Source organism: Ascaphus truei, chromosome 3, assembly GCF_040206685.1.
Source record: "Ascaphus truei isolate aAscTru1 chromosome 3, aAscTru1.hap1, whole genome shotgun sequence".
Lineage (NCBI taxonomy): Eukaryota > Metazoa > Chordata > Amphibia > Anura > Ascaphidae > Ascaphus > Ascaphus truei.
Genome location: NC_134485.1, coordinates 130,960,482 through 130,986,945, shown reverse-complemented (window position 1 = coordinate 130,986,945; position 26,464 = coordinate 130,960,482). Strand labels below are relative to the sequence as shown.

The following is a 26,464-nucleotide window of genomic DNA, read 5'->3' as shown; positions in this document are numbered from 1 at the left end:
TGTCGAAACGCACGTCGGAGTAGGAGCCTAGCTGTGGTAAGCCCTGTTCCTCCTTTTTCAGAGGGACCTACAGATCAGCATCTCCTTACATGCCTCTCATCAGTGGTGATGTATCGTGGACTTTGGACTTGACCTACATTTATTCTCACTGGAAGATATTTCTATGTGCGGCTAAACGGATTTTCTCATTGTCATTCGGGACTTTACTCATACCTTTTGGCATCTCTCCCTCTAAGCTTTGACTACGCTTTAGAGCCAGCTCAACCTGTGTATATCTTACTGTTATGTCTCTAGCCCTTTAATGCTTCATTTTCATGTGGTATTTTCTACTGTGATTTGTGTGCTATTTGGGGCATTTTTTCCGGTGTTGATTTGGGCATTGCACACTTACTGTGCTTGCCCCACCCTCCATGCATGCCTCACTGACGTTTATTTTCACATTTGGCCACTGTCACGTATGGCACTTAGTAGCCACTCATCACAGATAACTTTAGGGCTTGCTTTACATCTGGCACACTACATTAGTTTTTGTGCATCACAAGCCTCTGCATATTTTACCAGCATCAGAGGCTAGTCCTTCATGTCCCACTGTGCTGTATACTGCATAAACTATTGTTGGCTCCAGACATTTTTTTGTCCTTTAGATGAGTTTATGTGGGGTTCCCCGCAATTTTATCTTTTCTCCCCTGTTTTTACTGTTTCTATCAATAAATTGTTATATTTGTATCGGTAACCCGAGTGCTCTCCTCTGGGAATCTTTTCTTGTTATACACACACACACACACACACACACACACACACACACACACACACACACACACACACACACACACACACACACACACACACACAGTCGTTATACAGGTAAAATTAATTATGTGCAATTTTGGCAAAAACTCAATAAATGCACCACTGCACTTGAAATTTCTTGATATTTCTAATGAAAATCCCATTAAGTGCCTATTTAGTCATAATTCAGAGTTACCAAAACATAACACTCATTAAGTATCATTTTCAAATAATGTAAAAAAGAACATAAAATCATCTTTTCCTCAGTACTCAAAGAATGTAGTTAAAAACTTTTACCTCTACAACGGCGCTATATTATTAGTATATTTTTAAAGGCTTTTAAATTTTAATGTCAATCAATAAGAAATCATAACAGCAAGACAGCAAATACAATTTCACAACACTAAATATATTAATAATGTTATTATTCATTTAAAAGTTGCCACCATATCATTAATGTTTATTTGTAAGGTTTACAATATCTTGCACCAAATATTATGTGAAGTGGATGGCGCACTGTAAATTAACGTTTTGTGAGAAACAAGTATTATGTGTGTTTCATATATTGATATACTGTATAAAGTGAGAAAAAAACTGTGCTAGAAAAAAATTAAATCTAAAAACAAGAATGGGCAGAATAAAAAAACACGAGGTTGATAGAATGGATCAAAAGATTACCTGGAATACAGATTGGTTATCTTACATTATGAATTTATAAGTTAAAACAAAATGACATTGTAAACAATTGTTTGCAGGTTGTGACCCCTCCTCCTTGGTCTTAAGCTCACTCATCCCACTTTTAAATGGCAAGTCTTATTTTGCACCTGTAAATAACCAGTTTATTAAGACCATTCTCCCTCCATTAGATAAGTTATGAGAGTTTTTGCAGACAGTATTAGGACTTGCAAAAGAAGAGGGGATACCTTTGCGTGATTTGCTAGCTTAAAATGCTTTGGCCAAACTTAAATGACCCTCACTTATGAAAAGAAAAACAGATAAGTATTTGACTATATAATTTGCCATATTGGATATAGCACTGGGTTTTGTTCTATACATGAGGTCACAATCCCAGTAGCACTCCTTTTAACACAAATATATATGGTGTGGTGGGTTTTGGTTCTGAGCTTGGAGGGGCTGTATGTTTACATTTTTTTTTTTAAATAAAAAAAATACAGATTTACGTTTAGCGATTTGGTTTCGGTATTACATATGTGATGACGACTTCCTTTGCTCCTTTTCTCCCAACACTGATAGGGTTAATAGGTTTGACGCAATTAGATTATGCAACAAAACATGAAGAAGAAAAGGTGTGCGAACCAAGCAAATTCACCATTATACTACTCACACTGAGAATAGGTGTCACTGATTGTACATCGTGCTGTATCTTAGCACACAAAGTTTCTTACAATCAGCAAATGCAGATTTTAAAATAAGTTGATGGACAAGACAGATAATGAGAAGATAATAACCCTTAGTTGCACAGAACTAGTACATTTTGCACGCAGCCTCAGACTCAAACAGAGCATCACAAAGAAGTATCATCAATCTGTCCGTGAAATTGACCAGATTGGCAATCTATTTGATTTGCATTTTGCCCTGACAGCCACAAGCATGAAACATACTCAGAACAAATAGAATGGTGTAAAGTAAAATATTTTAACTGGACTTAATGATAAGACACAAAGGGGACACAGCATGTTTCTCTTAACTTGGCATCTGCTGAATAGTGACCATGTAATTTGATGTACAAGGTTCAATGATGCATCCAAATAGCACAACAGACAAAAGAGCTATAAAAAAAATTAAAAACGAAATCGTTTCCAGTGGAAAAAAATGAGAAGCCAATACGATTCTAGTTAGAGAGAGCAGTACTTACTGTTAAACGAACAGGTGAGTCAAAGAGAAAGCTGCTTTCCTCTTAGTTTCTTGGTCTGTAAGCGTCTTGCTCTCCCTGCAGCTGCAGCTGAAGGGAGCAGGAGGCCCCGTGATCAGAGGATCTGAAGAAGACGTCATATAAAGCTTTTCTCTTTGATTTTTAGAAATGTTTACAGTCTATCAGTTAATTTGCTCCACCTAGTGGATGCTTTTATAACTGTACATTCACGAAAGCTGCACAATTGTTCCCATCTATGTCTGTCTGTCTTTCTAGAATTATTTAAACAGCTTTGTCATTGATTACATCTCTTAACACTAACTTAACACTATTATTTTACTTTCTATTGACTTAAATAACTTTGGTCTCATTAGTTATAGGTTTGTAACAGTGTTTCCCCCACCTATGGGAGATTCTGCCATTACCAGGTGTGTGATGCATGCTACCTGTAGGTTCACAAGAAGCTGAGGTTTCTGCCAATGGTTGGGGCGACTGCAGAAGAGGCATCTGGGGTACATACCCGACATTTAGCTCATGGTACTTAGCACCTCCATCTGCTGCAGGCTCCACATGTATGAAGGTAATCTCCCACAGTAGAACGGTTTCCTCTCCCCCCAGAAAGATTACACAACAGGCAGGAGGTATATGAAACAGGAACCGGTTTATTCTCTTATTCTCTTCTGCTCCCAGCGCATTCACTTGGCAACTCTGCCCAATGCAGTCACAATTCTGGTCTCAGATTTCAGATGGCCCCTTGACCTGCACTACTGGTCAAGGGCCCTCCCAACAGTCCTAGCTCTTCCCCAGCCCTCTAGCAGGACCAGAGGTATAGGTAATCACTCACTCCACTGAAGGGAAGGAAACTTGGGCCTGCCAGTGCACAGCAGTCTGGGTGTGATACCTTGTCTCTCTCAACGGTAGAGACTAACTAACTAATAGAGGCGTGGTAGAGGTGGGGTGGGAGGAGTAGAGATGGGGTAGGAGGGGTAGAGATGGGGTGGGAGGGGGAGAGGTGGGGTGGAGGAGTGAGAAAGGGGGGTGGGATGGTGAGATGAGAGGGGGACAGGGATGACAGGAAGGGGGAGACGTGGGGGAGAGGAGGAGGAGGGAGATGGGTATGGAGATGGAGAAGAGGAGGGGAAAGGGGGCAGCGGAGGAGGAGGGGGATAGAATGATAGGGAATTGGGAGAGGAGGGGTAGAGAAGGAGTGGTAAAAGGGGAGGAGACAGTGAGATGAGGAGGTAGTAGAGGGGGAGAGCAAGAGGGAGAAGGGGGATAGGAAGAGGGATGTGGGGGAGAGGGGGAGGGAGAGAGGAGGTAAGGAGGATATGGGGAAGGAGGAGAAGAGGGGGGAGGAGTAGAAAGGGGAGGAGGGGGGAGAGAAGAGGAGGGGAGGAGAAGAAGAGGGGAGGAGGAGGGGGAAAGGAGGAGAAAAGGGGGAGAGAATTATGGGTAAAGTGTAAGGAATCCACACCTCGGTTTTCTGCTTACCTTGCCTTACAGACCTGTGCAGTCCTGGAACACTCCCCATGATATATTCTGCAGCTGTGTAAGCTATTACTGCAGCCCCAGCTTGGTTTCAGTCATTAGAGCAATGCTCTCACACACCCCTTTTGCTATAGGTTTGCTGACCTTTAAATACAGCTTTCCACAATGCTTCTCTGCCGAGCATAATCCTTCTTGGGTGTTCTGTGTTTGCCACTGCCACCTTGTTGCTGTTTCATGTCCTTTGTTCTAGCCCATATTCCTGGTCCCTGTGCTGAAGCGGTGGATCTCCAGCGTAACTTCAGCTTCCTGTTTCCTGAGGCCTGCTGCCCTTCCCATAGCAGAGGCTTGTCTCTGGTTCCTGGGGCCTGCTGCTCTCTCTCCATTGCAGAGGCCGTGTCCTGGTTCCTGTGCTGAAGCGGTGGATCTCCAGCGTAACTTCAGCTCCCTGTTTCCTGAGACCTGCTGCACTTCCCATAGCAGAGGTCTGTCTCTGAGTCCTGAGGCCTGTAGCTCTCTCTCCCTGCACAGGCTCGTTCTGGACTCCTGTGTGAAGCATTGGTTTACCAGTGCTGCCTGGCGGTGTGCCCACTCCGGTCATCCTTCCCCTTCCTGAGACCGGCGCCATGGGCCATAGACGCCACTCAAGCAAACCCCGTTCCCGACCTGCAGCAATTTCGCTGAAGCAGGAAGACCTGCTTTATCTCCTGTTGCCGACTCCCTGCTTGGACTACGTTTACCATGATGTCTCCAATTCTGGCCCTGGCGCGTCCACTGACTACGCTGCTCTCACCAGTCCCGACCCTGCTATGTACGACTACGAACTGCGCAATCCGGATCAGCCTGCGCGGTCTAAGGTCGGTGCTTATACAACCCCACCTCAGCCACGCGGTCCGACCCTGGTTTGTGGCGAGCACAACCATGACATAAAGAGGAAAAGGAGGGGAGAGACATAGGGGGAAAGGCGGAGAAGAGGGGAGAGGAATAGAAAGGGGAGGGGAGGAGGTGGGAAAGGAGGAGGAGGGGGAGGGGGGAGAAGTAGGGATAAAGGAGGAAACTCCCTCCTCTTCCTCTCCCCATATCCTTTCCCCATTTCCCCATCGTTCTCTCTCGCCTCCTCCCTCTTCCTCTCCCTCCTCCCTCTCCCCCTCCTTCGCTCCCCACTTTCCCCTCCTCTTCCTTTTCCCCATCTCCGCACGCCTCTCCCTCCTCCTCCTCTCCCCCTTCCTGTCCTCCCTGTCCCCCCTCTCATCTCACCCCCCTTTCTCACTCCTCTCCCCCCACCACTACCCCTCCCACCATCTCTACCCCTCCCACCCCACCTCAACCCCCCACCTCCTATACCCATCTCCTTTCCCCACCCTTCTCTCTCCCCTCCTCCCTCTTCCCTTTTCCCCCTCCCCTCTCACTCTTCCGCCTCCCTCTTCCCCCTCCCAGTAAACAGGCATAGGTCAGGGCTGGAGGCAGTGGTGCAAAGTCCAGTAAACAGGCAAAGGGTCAGGGCAGGCAGAAAGTTTGAGGTCAGGGTTACGGTACGGGGTTAGCAACAGCTAAATCCAAAGAGACAAAAATGTAAAGCGTGACAGCGTACAACAGGAACTGCAAACGTTAGAACCTTGCTCGGCGACTCCCCCCAGGAAGTGCAGTCTTGTATAGCAGTCTAGGATCCAGGGCAGGAAGGGAGCAGTATCCTCAGGAACACCCAGAAAAAAATACAAAAATAATCATAGTGTGGTATGAAAAATACATATATGTCAAACTCTGAGACTTGGCTCTTATGGTGACCTACTTACAAAATGTAAGATTCAAAATAGCAGGTTTGTATTAGTGATGGATCTTTGGACACCTCAGCTTTGGACCACGGCATACAGCAGCATACATCAATAGGGTTGGTGTCAGGCAGGATGGTGTATTTACTCTGGCAGCAGCTCCCAATCAGTCATATGCAATCATACAGAGATAATGGAAACAATAGTGCTTTACCAGATAACACAAAGTTTTATCATAGAGACTTGCAGGACATGTACTCACAATATATTCAATGAGCACATTCACATCAAGGTATCTTTAGGCAGTTGGATATCGGCTCGGCAGATGGAAAACAAATCCCTCACTCCACTCCGCTCACTTGTCCTCCACGAGGGTGCCCCCTCGTCCGGTGCCGGATGGTTGGCGTCTGTCGTCACTTCCTGGCCTGGCGGTGACGACTTCCGGTAGGCGCAAGTAGAACGGGGAGTAGGACGGACGCCGGTCCGCAGCTCTGCCTCCGTGGAAACAGCAGTACAACAGCTCCCCAACGGTGAATACAGCTGGGCTCTGCTAAACTGGAACTGGAACTTCTTTGGCTCAACGCGTTTCACTGCATACCGCAGCTTCCTCAGGAGCTGCTCCTGAGGAAGCTGCGGTATGCAGTGAAACGCGTTGAGCCAAAGAAGTTCCAGTTCCAGTTTAGCAGAGCCCAGCTGTATTCACCATTGGGGAGCTGTTGTACTGCTGTTTCCACGGAGGCAGAGCTGCGGACCGGCGTCCCTCCTACTCCCCATTCTACTTGCGCCTACCGGAAGTCGTCACCGCCAGGCCAGGAAGTGACGACAGACGCCAACCATCCGGCACCGGACGAGGGGGCACCCTCGTGGAGGACAAGTGAGCGGAGTGGAGTGAGGGATTTGTTTTCCATCTGCCGAGCCGATATCCAACTGCCTAAAGATACCTTGATGTGAATGTGCTCATTGAATATATTGTGAGTACATGTCCTGCAAGTCTCTATGATAAAACTTTGTGTTATCTGGTAAAGCACTATTGTTTCCATTATCTCTGTATGATTGCATATGACTGATTGGGAGCTGCTGCCAGAGTAAATACACCATCCTGCCTGACACCAACCCTATTGATGTATGCTGCTGTATGCCGTGGTCCAAAGCTGAGGTGTCCAAAGATCCATCACTAATACAAACCTGCTATTTTGAATCTTACATTTTGTAAGTAGGTCACCATAAGAGCCAAGTCTCAGAGTTTGACATATATGTATTTTTCATACCACACTATGATTATTTTTGTATTTTTTTCTGGGTGTTCCTGAGGATACTGCTCCCTTCCTGCCCTGGATCCTAAACTGTTGTAAGGGAATCAGTGCATATTCCCTGGAAGGTTGAGAGAATTCGTCAGTTTCACACATTTTTATTTTTTTGATCACTTTTATAGTTGTTAAGCGCCTTTTCCAAGTCACTGGGTTTCACATTGTATAGCAGTCTGCCAGAAACCAAAATGGCCAAATTGAGCAACCTGTTAAACCCAAACTGGCAGCAAAATCCGGCAAGGATCGAACAGTATCCTTAGAGTACCCCCCTCTTTAGGAGAGACGTCCGGGCAGGGCCGCCAATAGGGGGGGGGACAAAGGTCACTGGTGTCCCAGGCCCCGTGAGTCAGGGGGGCCCGGCCGCCCAGGCCCCCTGCTCGGCCGGGTGCCAGTTAATTAAATTGTAAAAAAAAAAGTTGCAAAAAATGGCGACGATTCCCGTGGTCCCGGCGCGCATGCGCAGGGCAAGCAGGGTGTCCTGCTCTCTGCCTGTGGGCCCGCTGCCTGTGTGCCCGCTGCCTGTTCCCCCCAGCAACCCAGCCTCCCCCCCCGCTCCCCACATGGGACGGAGGGGGAAGCGCCAACACAAGCCCCCCGCCCGCCCCTGGCAGCTGCCGGGGAAATCGGGGGCAGGGGGGGAAGCGTCGGGCGGAAAGGAAGCAGCACCCACCGGTAAAGGTAAGTCACTCAACCAACCAACATTGTCACCCAGTCACTCACTCACCCACCATGTCACCCACCCAGTCATTGTCACCCACCCACCCAGTCAGTGTTACCCACCCACCCAGTCACTGTCACCCACCCACTCACCCACCCAGTCACTCACCCATGCAGTCACTATCACCAACCCAGTCACTCACTCACCCAGTCACTCACTCAGTCACTCACTCACCCACCCACCTGGTCACTCACTCACCCAGTCACTCACTCACCCACCCAGTAACTCACCCACTCAGTCACTCACCCACCCAGTCACTCACTCACCCACCCAGTCACTCACTCACCCACCCAGTCACTCACTCACCCACCCAGTCACTCACCCACCCAGTCACTCACTCACCCAGTCACTCACTCACCCATCCAGTCACTCACTCACCCACCCAGCCACTCACTTGCCCAGCCACTCACTCACTCACCCAGCCACTTACTCACCCAGCCACTTACAAACCCAGCCACTCACTCGCCCAGCCACTCACTCACCCAGCCACTCACCCAGCCACTCACTCGCCCAGCCACTCACTCGCCCAGCCACTTACTCACCCCATCACTCACTCACTCGCCCAGCCACTCACTCACTTTCCCAGCCACTCACTTTCCCATCCACTCACTCACCCAGCCAATCACTCACCCAGCCACTCACTCACTCACCCAGCCCCTCACTCACCCAGCCACTCACCCAGCCACTCACCCACCCACTCACTCACTCACTTACCTAGCCACTCACCCACCCAGCCACCCAGGCAGGCAGTCACCTATCTTTTGTTGAAAATATAAAAATAAACAGGTTGCATTGTAATTTTTTTTCTGTATCCCAATAAGAAAACAGTAAAAGTTGCGCTACGGGTTCGGGGGGGGGGGTGCGCTATGAGGGGGGCTGCTCCTTTCATTTGTCCTGGGCCCCATGATTTCTGTTGGCGGCCCTGCCTCCGGGCGATCTACGCCGGTTTGGCAGGAAATTTCTGATGAAACGCCCGGACCAGGTTGGGGGCATGGACATCCCTGGATTTGATCCAAGAATTCTCTTCGGGTACATAACCCTTCCAATGAACCAGGTACTGTATCCCGCCACGGGGTCTATGGGAATCCAGTATCTGACCGTACTTCAAATTTTTCCTGACAATCCACCAAGAACGGTCTACGAGGAGGGAGAATAGAAGGAGATAAGGTGTTCTGGATGAACGGCTTGAGGATGGAGACATGGAACACTGGAGGTATTCTTAAGCTATTTGGAAGTTCCAGTTTGAACGCCACCGGGTTGACCTGTGTAAGAAATCCAATTTAGCAATAATTATATTGTAATTAATGAATCTGTTATCAAAGGAAGAATGTTAAAGTATACAGTATAATAGTTTGAACTTTCCTTTATATATATATACAGCTTAACCCCGTTATAGCGTGGTCCTCGGGGGCCAAAATAGTGTACAGAAGGGCGAAGAATCTTAAGTCCCAGTTGTCACCCAGGTGTCCTCTTGACGGCCTTCGAGACCGTCATGTTACATGGTTAAATGACCTAAAGGGCTACTACACTTGTTCCAAATGTATAGGGTGTAGAAATAGTGTGAAAGGAAAATCTTTTAAGTCCAATGTAACAGGAGTTGTTTATAACATAGAAATGTTTATCAACTGTAGGACAGATAACTGTGTTTATTTACTTCAATGCCCATGTGGGTTGCAATATGTTGGGCGGACTGGGAGACCCCTCAAGCGGCGGTTTGCCGAACATATATACAATATCAAGAGGGGTCTTGAGACCCATAGTGTCTCCAATCACTTTAAGCTAGTGCATAATCAAAATCCGGAAGGCCTCACCTGCATGGGCATTGAAAATTTAAAGCCCAATTGGCATGGGGGAGACAGGTTGGGCATGCTGTCCAAACGAGAGAGCTATTGGATTTACGTGCTCAAAACCCTGTCTCCTCTAGGCTTAAACATAGACTTTAATTTGGCTTCATTCCTGAAGGATCCTTAGGGATTATAATGTCTATATCCTTAAATCTATGTATCTGTATGAAATCCAATATAGCATGTTTATTCATTTTTATTAGAGTTTTCAAAGTTCGTAAGGAGTGAGCTATTATCACTTAGTTTTATTGTAATTGAATGTCTTGATTGTTATCTAGGACAGATCTGACCCCATCAGCTTATCACTCAGTGTTAGCTGTTTTTTGTCCTGATACCACCAATTGAGTTTTATTACCCCCGCCCATTCGGGGGCGGATAATTGTTCCTTGCCTGTACTTAAGCCACTAGTGTACTAGGCTCCCACATCCCCTGAGGAAGTGACATATCGTCACGAAACGCATAGGGAGGAGGAGCCTAGTACAGTGCATGCGAGCCGGTCACCCTCTGTGTTCCTTCTGGTGTGGGAGAAAGCCACGGGCGCTGCGCTGTTGACGTAATCAATCGGCACGTGACTGTGTGTGCTTCAATCCCACGGAGCTGGTTATAGGGTGCGGACGGCATTCGATAGCGGCACGTTTGCCCTCACAAATTGTAAGTGTGAGCAGTGCTGCTTTTTATTGTTATTAAAGTGTTTTATGCGGAGTACACTAGGCTTTTTTATTTCTCTCACCAACGACCACTGCGGTGTATGCTGCTCCCGCGAGGGCGCCGGTCGATGTGAAGAGAGACATCTTGTGAACCACGAGGGGTCCGTGGAAATCGAGGTGAAGAAGGAGCTGTGTACAGATTCTCTCCCCTGAACCAACAAGATTGTATCTTGTAAGTAAGGATTTTCCACCTCTGGTTGGGGCTGTTGACCTTTGATACTGTGCAATGGTGTTTTTGTCTTTTTTGTTACAGAAATCACCTGGGTATCATAATCTGAGGACCCTTTAATCTATTAGAACATTGGCTGGTGCAGTACTCCATTATCAGGACTATCATTCTATCCAGGACTGTCTTTTTGGATATGGTATTGTGACCATCAATTTCTAGCGCCGGGGACATTTTCTTTGTGTATTTATATTTCCATATGTATTGGAGAATTACATAGAGGATATGATACAGTTGTTCCGATATTTCTGTAGATTTTGTTACATGTGAAGTAATCTAAGTAAAAGGTCAGATCTTGTCTGACAGACAGAATTGATCCAAAAGTCAATTCGTGGCCTCAAGTTGTTGAACAGCTGTATGTCCTAACTGGGAAAAATGCTGTCATAAGACTTTTATATTCTGAAGTAGGTATTCAATGCAGCAGGTTTGAAACGCCTTATATGTTCAGAAGGCGTTCACATGACATTAAAACTATATGTCATGTGCCATGTTAGGATATAACATTTAAAAGGTTAAAATGGCTGACTGGGTGGGTCTTTTTGGATAAATACAGCAATGAGCTTAGTAAGTTTTAGGAAGAAAGGCCAGAGGAAGAAAGACCAGGCCGAAGAGTGATAATACAATGAAAAGGAGAAAAGACATGTTAATACCTGGAGAGAATATTAACAGAAAGAAGGTTACTATGTGCAACTATTCTTAAGAATATCAATCTATTTGAAACAACACCATCGTCATTCTTACTATTTTTGTATGTAAGTAATTATTTTCAAAATAAACATTTTGTTTTTGTGTGCAAACGACAAGAATGCTGAATTCTGTTATGCTGAGGTGAATCTATACTGTATGTAGCCCTTTTTCTGACACGCAAAGCGACTAAGAGTAACTGCACGCACCTGCACTCCAGGAGATCTGAGCCTCCGCTAGCTGGGAGCCTGGGGTAACACTTATAGCGCAGCGCCTCCACTTACCCAGGATCCCTGTGATGTGAGATTCCCCTGGGCAAGAAACATATACACACACATGTATGATGCAACCAACTTTACTATATGCACAATAACCTTAGCACTCTATCATATTAATACACACGCAGCATATAACCCAACACATAACCTATAATGCAATATAACCTTAACGCAGCTAAATGATAAGGTCCTTATAACGTGAGTGGCTCGGCCACGCTCTTAATGAGCATTGTCCTGTACAGTAGTGGCTCAGCCACGCTATTAATGAGTACTGCTGCGGCCAAGTTTATTCGAGCATTTGCCCGTTCTTGGCCGCAGCAGTAGCCTGGCGCGCGCCCGAGAGTGACGGGCGTGCGCCGAAGCAGCAGAAGAGCGCCCTCCGATCGGGGCGCTCTCCCTACCGCTGCCGGGTCCGCCGGGTCCCCCGGAACCCCCTGCCGCTGTCCCGCGATCGCGGGACACCAGGGCTCCCTCGGGGAGCCCCTGGACGCGCGTGCAGGGGGCGCACGCTCCCGAAGACGCGTGACCGCGCGTCTATGATGCGCGGCACGCCGAGGGGCGGCCACTAGCAAGCCGGGAAATCTCCCGGCTTGCGGTACCGGCCACACTTTAATAAAGTGTGTCGGTAGTGTATGTCCGGGTCCCGCCACCGCGTGCCCCACACACCGTGTCCTTGCGCTAGTAGCTAGAATAACTCCGTGTATTAGGCCTTTGGTCACTCACTAGCGTTCTCAAAGAGTTACGCCTAAGGCTGGATCAGCGCCTGTTGACCGGTGTTGGTGCACTTAACGTAAATACCTTCCGGTCACGGCGGTGACCGGTAATGCTTCGAAAAGGATCAGCCGAATCCTTGCTTGTCTTTGATGTCCGCAGTGCAGCTGTCTGGTCCCAAGCAGCTCACCAGCAAACCTGCTCCGCACGCTTGTCCCTAACTGTCTACACAGTAAGGTGACTGATCGCTACCACTATGGGCGTCCCTGCAGCACAGCAACCTACTGTGGCTCAGGGGTTTCTCCAAAGGGTCTGCGGGGTAAAGCTAGCCTATGCAGGTGGGTCACGGACCCCCTGCACGCATTCACCCTCCTCCTTTACCTTCCAGAACCCCTCTGACTAGCGTGGCCTCTCCCCCACGCTTCCCTTTCCTCCTCCTGTAATTCTAGCCTTCCGATTGGCTCCTCAAGTCAGGTGACTGCCCAGGAGCTCATGGGAGTTGTAGTTCCTCAACAGAGCCTCTCTGCCTTGAGCTGCACAGACTCACAGCTATTGCATCAGCCTCTGCCACACTGTTGCAGACCTCCACATGACTCTCCTGAACAGAGTCAAAACACCAACTGAACACACACTGAACACACATATGAGATTCCTACCACATCCCTACATTCTCCCCCTTGCAGAATCCAACGGCCCCGCTTGGGCTACACCTACATAACTATACACAGAATGTTATATCATAAAAAAAACCGCAACACAGTACATCCTACTTATCACTCTATATCAAATTGCACATTTCGTTGAACATTGCAGCAACAGAATGCACTCGGCTGCGAGCCCACTGCTGAGCCTCATAATGGGGTGCCCCGAATCTATCATAAGCCACCCTCATTGGAGGTTGATCAGCTCTTTGGCTTCGACGAAGTTGCTCTTCAGCTACCCCCTCGGGAGAGTGGTAAGCCTCGTATGGCATTTCCAATTCTGCCCTTGAGGGGCCTGATAGGTCTACAAAGTCTTTTTGGGGCACAAAGCATGGGCTCTGCGGGTCTAGTGGCTGGCTCACGGGAGTCAGCGTATCTGTCGTTGGACCAAGGGGCTCTTTACCCGTAGCTCCTTCGAGAGATGCCCCCGCGGCCGGAAGGCCCCTTTGAGAGGTTCCCTCCATAGGATTCTCAGAGGTGGCATTTATTACAGTCTCTAGGCCATCCTCTGTACTTTCAGTTTCTCCATCAATTGAAACAGTAGGTACCTCCAATTCGTTGTCCCCTACTTGAGGTATGGGGAGTAGGTGATTCCTATGCCACACCTTTACCCGGCCTTCGGAGTCCTTGATGCGGTATACAGGGAGGCCAGGCATCTGTGATTCTACCTCATACACCCCATCCCTCCACCGATCAGCCAGTTTATGCTTTCCGGGAATGCCTAAATTACGAAGGAGAACAGCATCCCCCGGGCGAATCTCCTTATGTCGCACCTTGTGGTCATAGCGCCTTTTGTTACCCGCATTTAATTGCGCCGCCGCCTTTTCAGCCAATTTATAGGCCTGCTGCAGGCAGTCCTGTAACCTCTGTACATAACGGAAATGCGTTCTGTTGGATACCCCATCGGTAGATATCCACAGTCGCACATCCACAGGTAGTCGGGCTTCTCTCCCAAACATTAAGAAGTATGGAGTATACCCTGTAGACTCGTGTCGAGTACAGTTATAGGCATGCACCAACGTCTCCACATGCTTGCTCCACTCCGTCTTCTGAGAGCCTTTTTATGTCCCCAGCATGTCCAGCAGTGTTCGGTTGAACCGTTCAGGCATAGCATCCCCTTCTGGGTGGTACGGGGTAGTCCGTGACTTAGCTATGTTTAACAACTTCAGCAGTTCTCTAATGAGAGTACTCTCGAAATCCCTGCCTTGATCAGAGTGGAGTCGGTTCAGTAATCCATAATGAATGAAGTATTTCACCCACAATACTCTAGCCACTGTCACCGCCCATTGATCTTTGGTGGGGAACGCTTGGGCGTACCTTGTATAGTGGTCTGTAATCACTAGTACGTTACCGATGCCCCGGGTGTCTGGCTCGATACACAAGAAATCCATGCACACCAAATCCATAGGACCAGAACATTTCAGATGGGTCATGGGGGCCGCCCGTTTGGGGAGTGTTTTCCTCTGTATACAGCGGGTACACCTTCGGCAATGCATTTCCACTGATTCTCTCATTTTTGGCCAATAGAACCGGTCCCGAAGTAACCCGAATGTCTTGTCAACGCCCAGATGGCCATGATCATCATGAAGGGCCCGGAGGACTATATTTCTTAGACTTTCAGGCAAGAATAGTTGTCGCCGGTCGGGATGATTGTGGTATGGAATGACCCGGTACAATAGGCAATTGTCCAGTTCGAACTTCCCGAACTCATTCATCAATAGCTTCACCAGTTCTCTGGGGGCTTGCTTAAGAATAAGAGGGGTTCTCTTGCTGCAGAGCTTGGCGAGCTAGTTCCACCACTGGATCTTGGATCTGGTGTTGCACCAATTCTTTCCAGGAAATGATTTTATCTTCGGTAATGTTCATTCCTTCCCGACCTCGGTAGGCACGGGGAATGGCTTGGGATTGACACCCTAATGAATCAGCTACTCTTAGCTCTGAGAACGCCACCTGATCGTTGACCACTGCTGCTAGCGAACATAGAGCACCTATTCCAGGCCCCGGAATTTCCTCCCATACTTCCTCATCCATGGGGGGTTGAAGCCCCGGCTTCCGTGACAGAGCATCGGCCCCTATGTTAGTGGGCCCTGGTTTATACTTAAGGTTGAACCGATAGTTGGCCAGCGCTGCCAACCACCGGTGACCTGTCGCATCCAATTTGGCGGACGTGTTGATGTAAGTCATTGGGTTATTATCTGTCCTGACTTCAAACTGTACCCCATACAAGTAATCATGTAGCTTATCCACTACAGCCCATTTGAGGGCTAGAAACTCCAGCTTGTGAACAGGATAGTTCTGTTCGCTTGGAGTTAAGCTTCGACTCGCATACGCCACTGGGCGGAGCCCTGTGTCATGTTTCTGGTGCAACACTGCTCCCAGGCCACTGAAGCTGGCATTCACGTGTAGAACGTATTCTCAGTCGGGGTTGGCATAGGCCAGCACTGGGGCCTGCGTTAGGCTGGCTTTCAATTTCAAGAACGCTTGCTCACAAGCAGAGGTCCATTTCTCTCCAAATGGCGTTTGTGCTTTGGTGGTTTTCCTGCCGGTGTCCTCAGGACAGATTTTTAAGAGATTATTCAGGAGTTTAGCTTTGCTGGAGTAGCCCTCCACGAATCGCCGGTAGTAGCCGCAGAACCCCAGGAAGGATTGAAGTTCTTGAACGTTGTTAGGCCGGGGCCAATTCACCACTGCCTCTATCTTCCCTGGGTCGGTGGATATCCCTTCAGCTGATACAATGTGACCCACGTATGTCACGGACGTGCGGCAGAATTTGCACTTATCCAGGGACAGTTTCAGCCCCTCCTTTTGAAGTCGATCCAACACCTTCATCAGCCGCTCCTCATGCTCCTCTAGCGTCTTTCCGAACACTATAATATCGTCCAGGTACACAAAGCATTCTTGCAGGTTCAGGTCCCCCAGGGTCTTTTCCATTAACCTCTGAAAGGTGGCAGGAGCCCCGCATATCCCTTGCGGCATGCGGGTGAACTGGTAGAACCCTAGTGGGCAGATGAAGGCCGTTCTCTCCTGATCTTCCAGATCCATGGGTACTTGATAATACCCCGACCTCAAATCTAGTACACTGAACCATTTACTTCCCGTCAGGGCGTTCAAGAGGTCCTCGATGCGTGGGAGGGTATACTGATCAGGCACCGTGCGGCTGTTCAAGGTCCTATAGTCCACGCAGAGGCGTACGGTCCCATTCTTTTTGCGAACCACTACGATGGGTGAGGCATAGGGACTGCGTGATCCTTGAACGATACCAGCTTCCTCCATTTTGGCTAATAATCTCCTCACCTCTTCCACATCTCGGGGTGCTATGCGGCGAGAACGTTCCCGGAACGGGGCAGGGTCGCTCAGTCAAATGGTATGGCGGGCGGTGCGACTGCACCCTACATCCATATAACTTATGGAGAATACCCCCTGTCGTTCTTCCAGTTTGGTCTGCAGTCTTCCTTTCCAGCCCTCCATCAAGGGTGAATCTCCGAAGTCGAATGCCAACCTTGGGGTCACGGCATGGGTGGTGACCACCGGGTGCTCACCTACACTATTCTCCACTGGGGTTACTGGATAGATTCGACCCAATGGTTGCCGGCGATCAATACACATGGTGTAGGGAGAAAGGTTCCATACGTACACCTGGGTTCGAGCCGGAATATTTCCCGACAACTTCTTTATCGAGGCCAATACTTCGTAGCCGAGTCGCTGGTCATCGCAGATCGAGCTTTCCAGGGAGAAACGTTGATCCTCCGGACATCTGGCCGGATAACGACAGGCGGCGATCATCATTCTTCCTTCCCCGGGCGGGAACTCGGTTAGCCCCCGCTCTTGACTATACAGCATCCCATGTTCCTCTTCGGTCGCAATCTTACCGCAAACCTCTCGCAACACCGGGCAAGCAGCTAGAGTCAGCAACGGTGATTCACCCGTTTCCTGTAGATACTTGCGGTACGATGTCTGTGTTGGTCCCCATGATTATCCTGGGGTTCTGGACATACTAAGGCCTCCACCTCCATGGGGTGATGCTTGCCTGTGTTCAACTGGGGAATGTCCAGATGTACCTTCACCACACCGTCAATAGGGTAATCTTCATGGCTCAACCCTCTCAACCGCAAGGAGTCAGCAGATAGCAGCTGCAGCCGGTGCAAGTGTTGATCATAGAAGGGCCAATACACGATGGTCACCTGGGACCCAGTATCCATCAGCGCCGAGGCATAGATGCCTTCAATCACCACCTTGACAATGGCCGCTGGCCCTATTCGACTACTCGTCGAGGACGGGGCCACTGCTTCGTCGGTCTGCGGAGTACACAGCATAGACTTGGCCGGTCGGGACCCCGTTTTCCGTAGGGAGGGGCAGTGCGCTCGAATGTGCCCCATTTTTCTGCAAGCATAGCACTGGAGATGACTGCGGTAGGAGTTGTCTCGGAAGGTCGGCGATGCTTGCCCCGACACGGGGCACTCCCTGGCGGCTGCAGGCGCTTCCAGGTCCTCCTTCTTCATGTTCGCATCCCCGAGCGCCTCAGTATTAGCGTCCGACTTCCTGAGCGTGGAACCTGGCCATTAGCGCAAAGGCATCCACAGGAACCCCATACACTTTGGTCAGGCAGTGGATGATGCCAGCCGCGTCAGCCTCCGGGTGGCGTCCCGATAGCAGTGCACCATGTGGGACGCTGGGGCCCTCAGGCATTCAATTATGCGCTGCCTCCGGACGGCATCTGTGCATGATCATTCGGGTAGTACCTGTTCCGTGTGGTCCAGCCATTCCTCGAACCCGACTTCTCCCAGTGGAATGGGTTTGTCCCCAGAAAACGCCTTCAGTATTTGGTATTGGAGGGACTGTGTAGTGTGGTGAATGGCTTCTGCTAGCGCAGGGATGGAGGCGTTATCCGGCAGGCTACTCCCAGCATGTGAATAGGCGTCTAGCCTTGACAGGCTGGTTCTGCTCAGCGCGGGCCTAATGGCCGAGGGAGTGAACGAAGTGCCTAGGCCCATTGCGGCGGGCCACCGGGGGTTCAAACTGTTCTCAGGGGTGCGATCAGAGCTGGTTGTGTACCTAACGAGCCGGGGTATCCCCTCTGGGGTGTGGACTCAGCCAGTGGTTCGGTGGAATCCACCTGTACTATCGGACAGTGGATGCCGGGAGCCTCGGGCAGAAGTAATACTAAGCGCAGGGCTTTGGGGCATATAACGCACATAGTGTATTAAAGTATAAAATGTGAATTTATGGTTAAAAGTAAATAGTTCTGCGTACATCAAGTAGGAATAAACAAGCAGTTGGTATATAGGTTTACCACACCAGGAGATGACACTGTGCGACGCCCTCAGATGGATCTCAGCATGTAGTGGATCTGCAGTCGTCTCATCAGTCCCTTACAGCGTCCTCTGTTAGGGGATGGTAGGTGGATAAGTCCCTTGTAGAGAAAGCCCCACAGCACACAGCTCACAGGTTGGTAAAAAAGCCGCAGGATTCAGCGTCCATGGATCACTGCAACATTTGCCGCCACTCCTCGTTGGGCGCTCAGCGATGACGTCACTAGTCGTACCTCAGCTTCCGCAATGCTTCTCGTGGAACGCACAGCATGCGTGTCAGTCCAGAGTTGTTAAGCAGCAGGGAGGAATACAGCGCTAGGCAGGCGGCTTGTAGACAGTGTCCAAACAGTGTCCTTGATCACACAGGATGGGGGGAGAAGAGCATAGACACCTCTCTTCCAACGCGTTTCGTAACACTAGGTTACTTCTTCAGGGAATGTATGCATAATGAGGGGGCAGGTACCTTATATATATACTACACTTCACCCAATCACAAATGCGGTGTCTGATTGCCACATCATTGATTACAGGTGCAGCATAATGCTCTTGATTTGTAATACTCTGTCTCACAGAACATATTAACAATCATTGTATAAAATTTATTTATTCTAAAACAGATTTATTTCAAAAACATATTCGGCGCATGAAAAGTAGAGCTTCTGAAAAAGAAAAGCCATAATTAGATACAAAGCAATAACAGTACATATAAAAAGGAATGGATGTCATTTTAAACACACAGATATTACAGAAACTAATAAAGTGACCAAATATCAATGTCTTCATTTAACCCCTTAGGGCTCAATGAATTCATCTGATATATCCAAAAAGTCTCTTGTTGTGAGAGACTTTTAATCCTGTCACCTCCCCTTCTTTCTTTGGGGACCACTTTTATTCCCTTAAATTGCAATCTAGAGGGATCTTTATTGTGATAAAGTGCGTAGTGACGGGAAAGACTATGTTTGTCATAACCTATTTTAACGTTCCTAATGTGTTCCTGGATTCTAGTTTTCAGGCATCGTTTTGTGCGGCCAATATATTGTAAGCCACATTCACAGTTTATCATATATACCACATATGTGGAATTACAGTTAATAAAAGTATCAATCACGAAACTCTCACCGGTGGTAAATGATTTGAATGTTTTTCTCTCTGGATGGAGAAATTTGCATATAGAACACTTCCCACACTGATAGTTTCCTATGGGTTTATCTCCAAGCCAAGTTAGTGGCTTGGCGTGGGTATGACCCACATCACTAGGGGCTAGTGTATTTTTAAGATTTTTGGCCCTTCTGTATATAAACTTAGTCTTTCCCGTCACTACGCACTTTATCACAATAAAGATCCCTCTAGATTGCAATTTAAGGGAATAAAAGTGGTCCCCAAAGAAAGAAGGGGAGGTGACAGGATTAAAAGTCTCTCACAACAAGAGACTTTTTGGATACAGTATATCAGATGAATTCATTGAGCCCTAAGGGGTTAAATGAAGACATTGATATTTGGTCACTTTATTAGTTTCTGTAATATCTGTGTGTTTAAAATGACATCCATTCCTTTTTATATGTACTGTTATTGCTTTGTATCTAATTATGGCTTTTCTTTTTCAGAAGCTCTACTTTTCATGCGCCGAATATGTTTTTGAAATAAATCTGTTTTAGAATAAATAAATTTTATACAATGATTGTTAATATGTTCTGTGAGACAGAGTATTACAAATCAAGAGCATTATGCTGCACCTGTAATCAATGATGTGGCAATCAGACACCGCATTTGTGATTGGGTGAAGTGTAGTATATATATATGTACCTGCCCCCTCATTATGCATACATTCCCTGAAGAAGTAACCTAGTGTTACGAAACGCGTTGGAAGAGAGGTGTCTATGCTCTTCTCCCCCCATCCTGTGTGATCAAGGACACTGTTTGGACACTGTCTACAAGCCGCCTGCCTAGTGCTGTATTCCTCCCTGCTGCTTAACAACTCTGGACTGACACGCACGCTGTGCGTTCCACGAGAAGCATTGCGGAAGCTGAGGTACGACTAGTGACGTCATCGCTGAGCACCCAACGAGGAGTGGCGGCAAATGTTGCAGTGATCCATGGACGCTGAATCCTGCGGCGTTTTTACCAACCTGTGAGCTGTGTGCTGTGGGGCTTTCTCTACAAGGGACTTATCCACCTACCATCCCCTAACAGAGGACGCTGTAAGGGACTGATGAGACGACTGCAGATCCACTACATGCTGAGATCCATCTGAGGGCGTCGCACAGTGTCATCTCCTGGTGTGGTAAACCTATATACCAACTGCTTGTTTATTCCTACTTGATGTACGCAGAACTATTTACTTTTAACCATAAATTCACATTTTATACTTTAATACACTATGTGTGTTGTGCGCCTTGTTCTTTTGTTTTTTGTCTAGTATCTGGGGTGTCGAGTCACCCCCAAGAAAGGCTGCAGACCCACGATTAGTGCCAGATCAACACTTAAGGTCCACAACATTGTTTGTTTAATCACGGTGCACTTTCACTTGATATTGGTTGTTAACTAGTTATTAGCTGCGCACTTTTACCTTTTTTTCTACTTTGGGGCATATGTCCTGGTCAGTGACAAATAGTATTTTGCGCCAGTCCTGTTCCCGGTCGTAATAGTGATCTTGCACTCGGGCAGTGTCCATGAGCGGGAGTTTCCTGACAAGATCGGTCACAGTGCCCAGGGAGAGGGTAGCGGGAATGTGTCCCAGGCCGAAGGCACGTGTCAGGGGAATTTCATGCCGTTGGGCCCACTTGCGCACCTCAGGCTGCGAGGGCACAAACATGGCGGGAGAATAAAATGGTTGCACAGTAATAAATAAATATAGGGTACCCAGGTCTGAGATCTCAGCAGCGCCTCCAAATGTAGCCCTTTTTCTGACACGCTAAAGCACCTACGGGTAACTGCACGCACCTGCGGCTCCAGGAGATCTGAGCCTCCGCTAGCTGGGAGCCTGGGGTAACACTTACAGCGCAGCGCCTCCACTTACCCAGGATCCCCGTGATGTGAGATTCCCCTGGGCAAGAAACATATACACACACATGTATGATGCAACCAACTTTACTATATGCACAATAACCTTAGCACTCTATCATATTAATACACACGCAGCATATAACCCAACACATAACCTATAATGCAATATAACCTTAACGCAGCTAAATGATAATGTCCTTATAACGTGAGTGGCTCGGCCACGCTCTTAATGAGCATTGTCCTGTACAGTAGTGGCTCAGCCACGCTCTTAATGAGTATGTCCGGGTCCCGCCACCGCGTGCCCCACACACCGTGTCCTTGCGCTAGTAGCTAGAATAACTCCGTGTATTAGGCCTTTGGTCACTCACTAGTGTCCTCAAAGAGTTACGCCTAAAGGCGGGATCAGCGCCTGTTGACCGGTGTTGGTGCACTTAACGTAAATACCTTCCGATCACGGCGGTGACCGGTAATGCTTCGAAAAGGATCAGCCGAATCCTTGCTTGTCTTTGATGTCCGCAGTGCAGCTGTCTGGTCTCAAGCAGCTCACCACAGTAAGGTGACTGATCGCTACCACTATGGGCGTCCCTGCAGCACAGCAACCTACTGTGGCTCAGGGGTTTCTCCTAAGGGCCTGCGGGGTAAAGCTAGCCTATGCAGGCGGGTCACGGACCCCCTGCACGCATACACCCTCCTCCTTTACCTTCCAGAACCCCTCTGACTAGCGTGGCCTCTCCCCCACGCTTCCCTTTCCTCCTCCTGTAATTCTAGCCTTCCGATTGGCTCCTCATGTCAGGTGACTGCCCAGGAGCTCATGGGAGTTGTAGTTCCTCAACAGAGCCTCTCTGCCTTGAGCTGCACAGACTCACAGCTATTGCATCAGCCTCTGCAACACTGTTGCAGACCTCCACATGACTCTCCTGAACAGAGTCAAAACACCAACTGAACACACACTGAACACACATATGAGGTTCCTACCACATCCCTACATACAGTAGAGGCAACTCTTATTCGAATAAAAACCAGTGGCAATTCCCCAAAAAACCCAGGAAACACCCAGGTACATTCTGAATACATGCCTTAAACTTTCCTTAAACTAGCCCCAGCATTTCTGCATTGATTAATGGCCTATCAGATTAACAGCGGGGGTCCCTAGAAGTCCCATTCAAACTGAATTGGACTGCCAGGGATCCCTGCGGTGTTAATCCTATGGGTCATTAGTCAATGCAGAAATACCTTAAACGTGCCTCAAACAAGCCCAGAACATACCCAGCACATACCCAGCACATACCCAGAATGTAACCCGGCTAGTTTACGGCAAATGTTAGAATAAACGTTGCCTCTACTGTATAGAAAAGGCGAATTTAAGGATATTTAACAACCTGTTTCAGGATTTTGTAAGGTCAAATGAACTTAGGCCTGAGTTTGGAGGAAGGCAGTTTCAGACGGATATTTTTTGTATTGCAAGTAAAAAGGAAGACAGCAGATTGATCTTCCGCAGATCCCTTTTACCACTGCACAAACAGGCTAATACAACAGATAACAAGGATGTAGTGCTTCTTGGTATAATAAAGAATGGACTGTGGGGAAGACCCTGGTAATTGCACCCTGTGCTAGGATAGATCAATTACCTAAAACGCCTTATGGGCAAAACAATAAACTTTTATTTAACATATATATACACACACATTAATACGACGCGATAAATCAGTGGGTAGTAAAAACAACTAAAACACAGGTACGGGTATATAAGGAGGTAGTAATTAGATTAATATCTATAATTCAACTTCATAGGTGAAGTCCTCCTGATTGATAGCTCCGATAGGGGAGGTGTGTGGTGGGGATATTAATGCCTAAATGCAGATTGCGATTGGTGCTGATAGGTATATGGCAAAATCAACCACCTAAAGCCAAAGTTGGGTGTAGTGAGGTGTATACAGTACTGCTAGTGTGGCACTACCGGAGAAGACTGCCTCAGTCAGTAGTAATCGTGAGTAGTCTTTCACCTATGAAGTTGAATTATAGATATTAATCTAATTACTACCTCCTTATATACCCGTACCTGTGTTTTAGTTGTTTTTACTACCCACTGATTTATCGCGTCGTATTAATGTGTGTGTATATATATGTTAAATAAAAGTTTATTGTTTTGCCCATAAGGCGTTTTAGGTAATTGATCTATCCTAGCACAGGGTGCAATTACCAGGGTCTTCCCCACAGTCCATTCTTTATTATACCAAGAAGCACTACATCCTTGTTATCTGTTGTATTAGCCTGTTTGTGCAGTGGTAAAAGGGATCTGCGGAAGATCAATCTGCTGTCTTCCTTTTTACTTGCAATGCCAGTACCATCCCTTTGCACTGGCTAGATTATTATTTGCTATCTGGTGAGCGGTATACTACCAGTTATTTGGATATTTTTTGTAGCCAGCCAACCTGATCCACTGAAATGGGGGAGGTGGTCGTCGACCTCTATCCGCCTGGGTTTTTTGCTGGAGGGCAGCTTTGGTCAGATTGGCCTGGATCTTCTTCCACAATAATTGGAGTTCTTGGATCTTATCATCCCCCACGGGAACTCCGAAGAGAGGACTGGAAGGAGGAAGGGCTGCAGGGTGGCAACCATAGGCACAAAACAACGGTGATTCCAGTGTGGAATAGTTTCATAGAATTGCAGGAAAACTCAGCCCACAGGAGCAGATCAAGCCAGTCATCATGTAGTTCATATACAAAACATTGCAGGAATTGTTCTAAGGACTGATTGGCCCTTTCTGTGAGTCCATTGGATGGGGGTGGTACGAAGAAGAAAAATGAAGGGAGATGCCCATTCTTTGACAGAAGGCCTTCTAAAATCTTGAGACGAATTCGAATCCGTGGTCCGAGACTTTATACGTGGGGACTCCATGAAGATGAAATATCTTCTTAATAAATATTTCATATAGTTCTGAATCTGTGGGTAGCTTCCTGAGAGAACAAAATGGGCTTGACGTATGAAGCGATCGACTACTACCAGTATGATAGTCATACCCCTGGAGGGAGGCAGTTCCATGATAAAATCCATGGATAAGTGTGTCCTCGGATGGTTGGGAACTGAAAAGGGTTGGAGCAGGCCACAGTGTAAAGTTCTCGGCACCTTAGTCTGGGCGCATATAACGCAGGCTGCTAAAAAGTCTTTCATGTCTTTGCAGCTCTCTGGCCACCAAAAGATTTGATCGAGGAAATCACGTCTTCTTAACCCCTGGGTGACCAGCCATCTTTGAATTATGACCCCATTGCAATACCTGACTTCAAAATTGGGGAAGGACAAAAAATTTGGACTAACGAGTGGACGTTGACCTGGGATCTTCTGCCTGGGCCTGTGAAATCTGTCAGAAGTGAGGATGAAACTGCAGAGATTATCTGAGAATTGCCTGGTTAGAGCATCTGCTTTGACGTTCTTGGATTCTGGGTGATAGGAGATCACAAAGTTGAACGGAGTGAAGAAGGGAGCCCACATTGCCTGACGCATCCCGAGTCTCTTTGCTCCTTCAATGTATTTGAGATTCTTGTGATCAGTAAGGATTGGGATCAGAGGTCACGACTGGTGCAAAGTCCAGTAAACAAGCAAAGAGTCAGGGCAGGCACTTACCTAGAGCTAGAGTCTAATCAGTTTTAGATTTCCTAACACACACGTTTTAAAGAGAGTTTTAGTGGCTTCCTCTCTCAGGTCATATGGAGTTGTCCTAGGCACACTAGAACAGTGCAGGCTTTAAACCCCCAAATTATACATAGCCCTGTTTCCCCCTGAACACAGAAAGCTACCGGTGCTGCCCTTTTAGCTGTTGGCTCCCGGGAGCCTAAGCCTCCACCACGGAGAGCCTGGGGTGATTTACTTACAATACGGTGCAACGCCTCCACCTGTGAGGGATCCCAATAGACTGGGAGGAGCCCTCACAGGACCCAATCACAATGAACACACACACTTGTAAAATGAAATGGACTTTACTGTACATAGATAACTCTTAACGCGCTAAACTCTATTATGACTAAGAGTAACTCTGCCACACACCATGCAAGGCGTATCTCCTCCGCGACATCCTGGACTCCGCTGGGGCTGTCATCCCTTAGGGATGACAGCCCCAGCGGAGTCCAGGATGTCGCGGAGGAGATCGTGGATTGGCGGATCCTTTGTGAAGATATCTGCGGGCCCGAGTGCTGGAGTGCCTGGCAGGTATCGTTAATAAGTGCATCAACAAAGTATACACACATAATGGCAGCGCTGACCACAGGACCAGGGTGGGACGGGTTGTACTGTGGACATGGTGTGGGATACACTGTGGTGTAAGCCACCACAACTCCCGCACTCGCCATTTTGCGCGAGGTTCGTGCATGCATGGTGACACCCTGCATCTGATGCCGCTGGGAGCCCCGGTGACGCTCCCGCCACGCAGCTTCCTGGCACTCAGCGTAGGTAAGGGGGGGGGAGACCGGGGGACCGGGGGACCGGAGGACCTGGCTACATCCTCCCCCTGGTTAAAACATCCAACGACCCCGCTTAAGGACAGCATCACACATAAGTTTTATAATGAAAAATGCATAACATACTTATGATACAATATATCACTCCACGTAAAAATGTTACACAACTCGGTAAACATGTTAATCATGGAGGCCAGCTTAGCTTTAGCCGGTTGCTGAGACTCATAATGGGGTGCCCCTAATTGATCGCAGGCCAATCTATCAGGTGGACGCCTCACTCTTTGACTCCGACGAGTCTCGGTCTCTGTAGCTTCTTCATAAGTAAGGGGTTCTCTTGCAGGAGGTGAATCGGATAGAACAAATTCTCTATTAGGCACAAAGCTAGGACTCCTGGGGTTGAGAGAGCGTCTTGCTGAAGTTGCTGGTGATGGGTCTTGGGGTTCAGGCCCATTACCCAATGCTCCCTCAGGAGGTGCCCACCAATCGCTAGTAAACTCCGCGGAGGTTCCCACCAAAGGATCTTGATCTTTGTCAATTATAGGAAAAGGAGTGTCTGTAGATTCTTCAGACTCAGAGTTATTTGCTACAGTCTCTGGTTCTGACTCATTA

The 26,464-nt window shown here is 48.0% G+C and overlaps 1 protein-coding gene across 2 annotated transcripts in view; it reads right to left on the bottom strand.

The window, feature by feature from the left end:
- Window positions 1-2,765, bottom strand: part of SYTL5 (synaptotagmin like 5) — a 564,125-nt gene extending 561,360 nt beyond the window's left edge. Inside the window, exon 1 of one of the 2 annotated variants that reach the window (XM_075589551.1) lies at window positions 2,666-2,765. The gene's annotated coding sequence lies outside the window, so the exon portion shown is untranslated. The remainder of the gene's footprint in view (window positions 1-2,665) is intronic. The other variant, XM_075589552.1, reaches the window with a different exon arrangement.
- Between the last annotated feature and the right edge of the window lie 23,699 nt (window positions 2,766-26,464).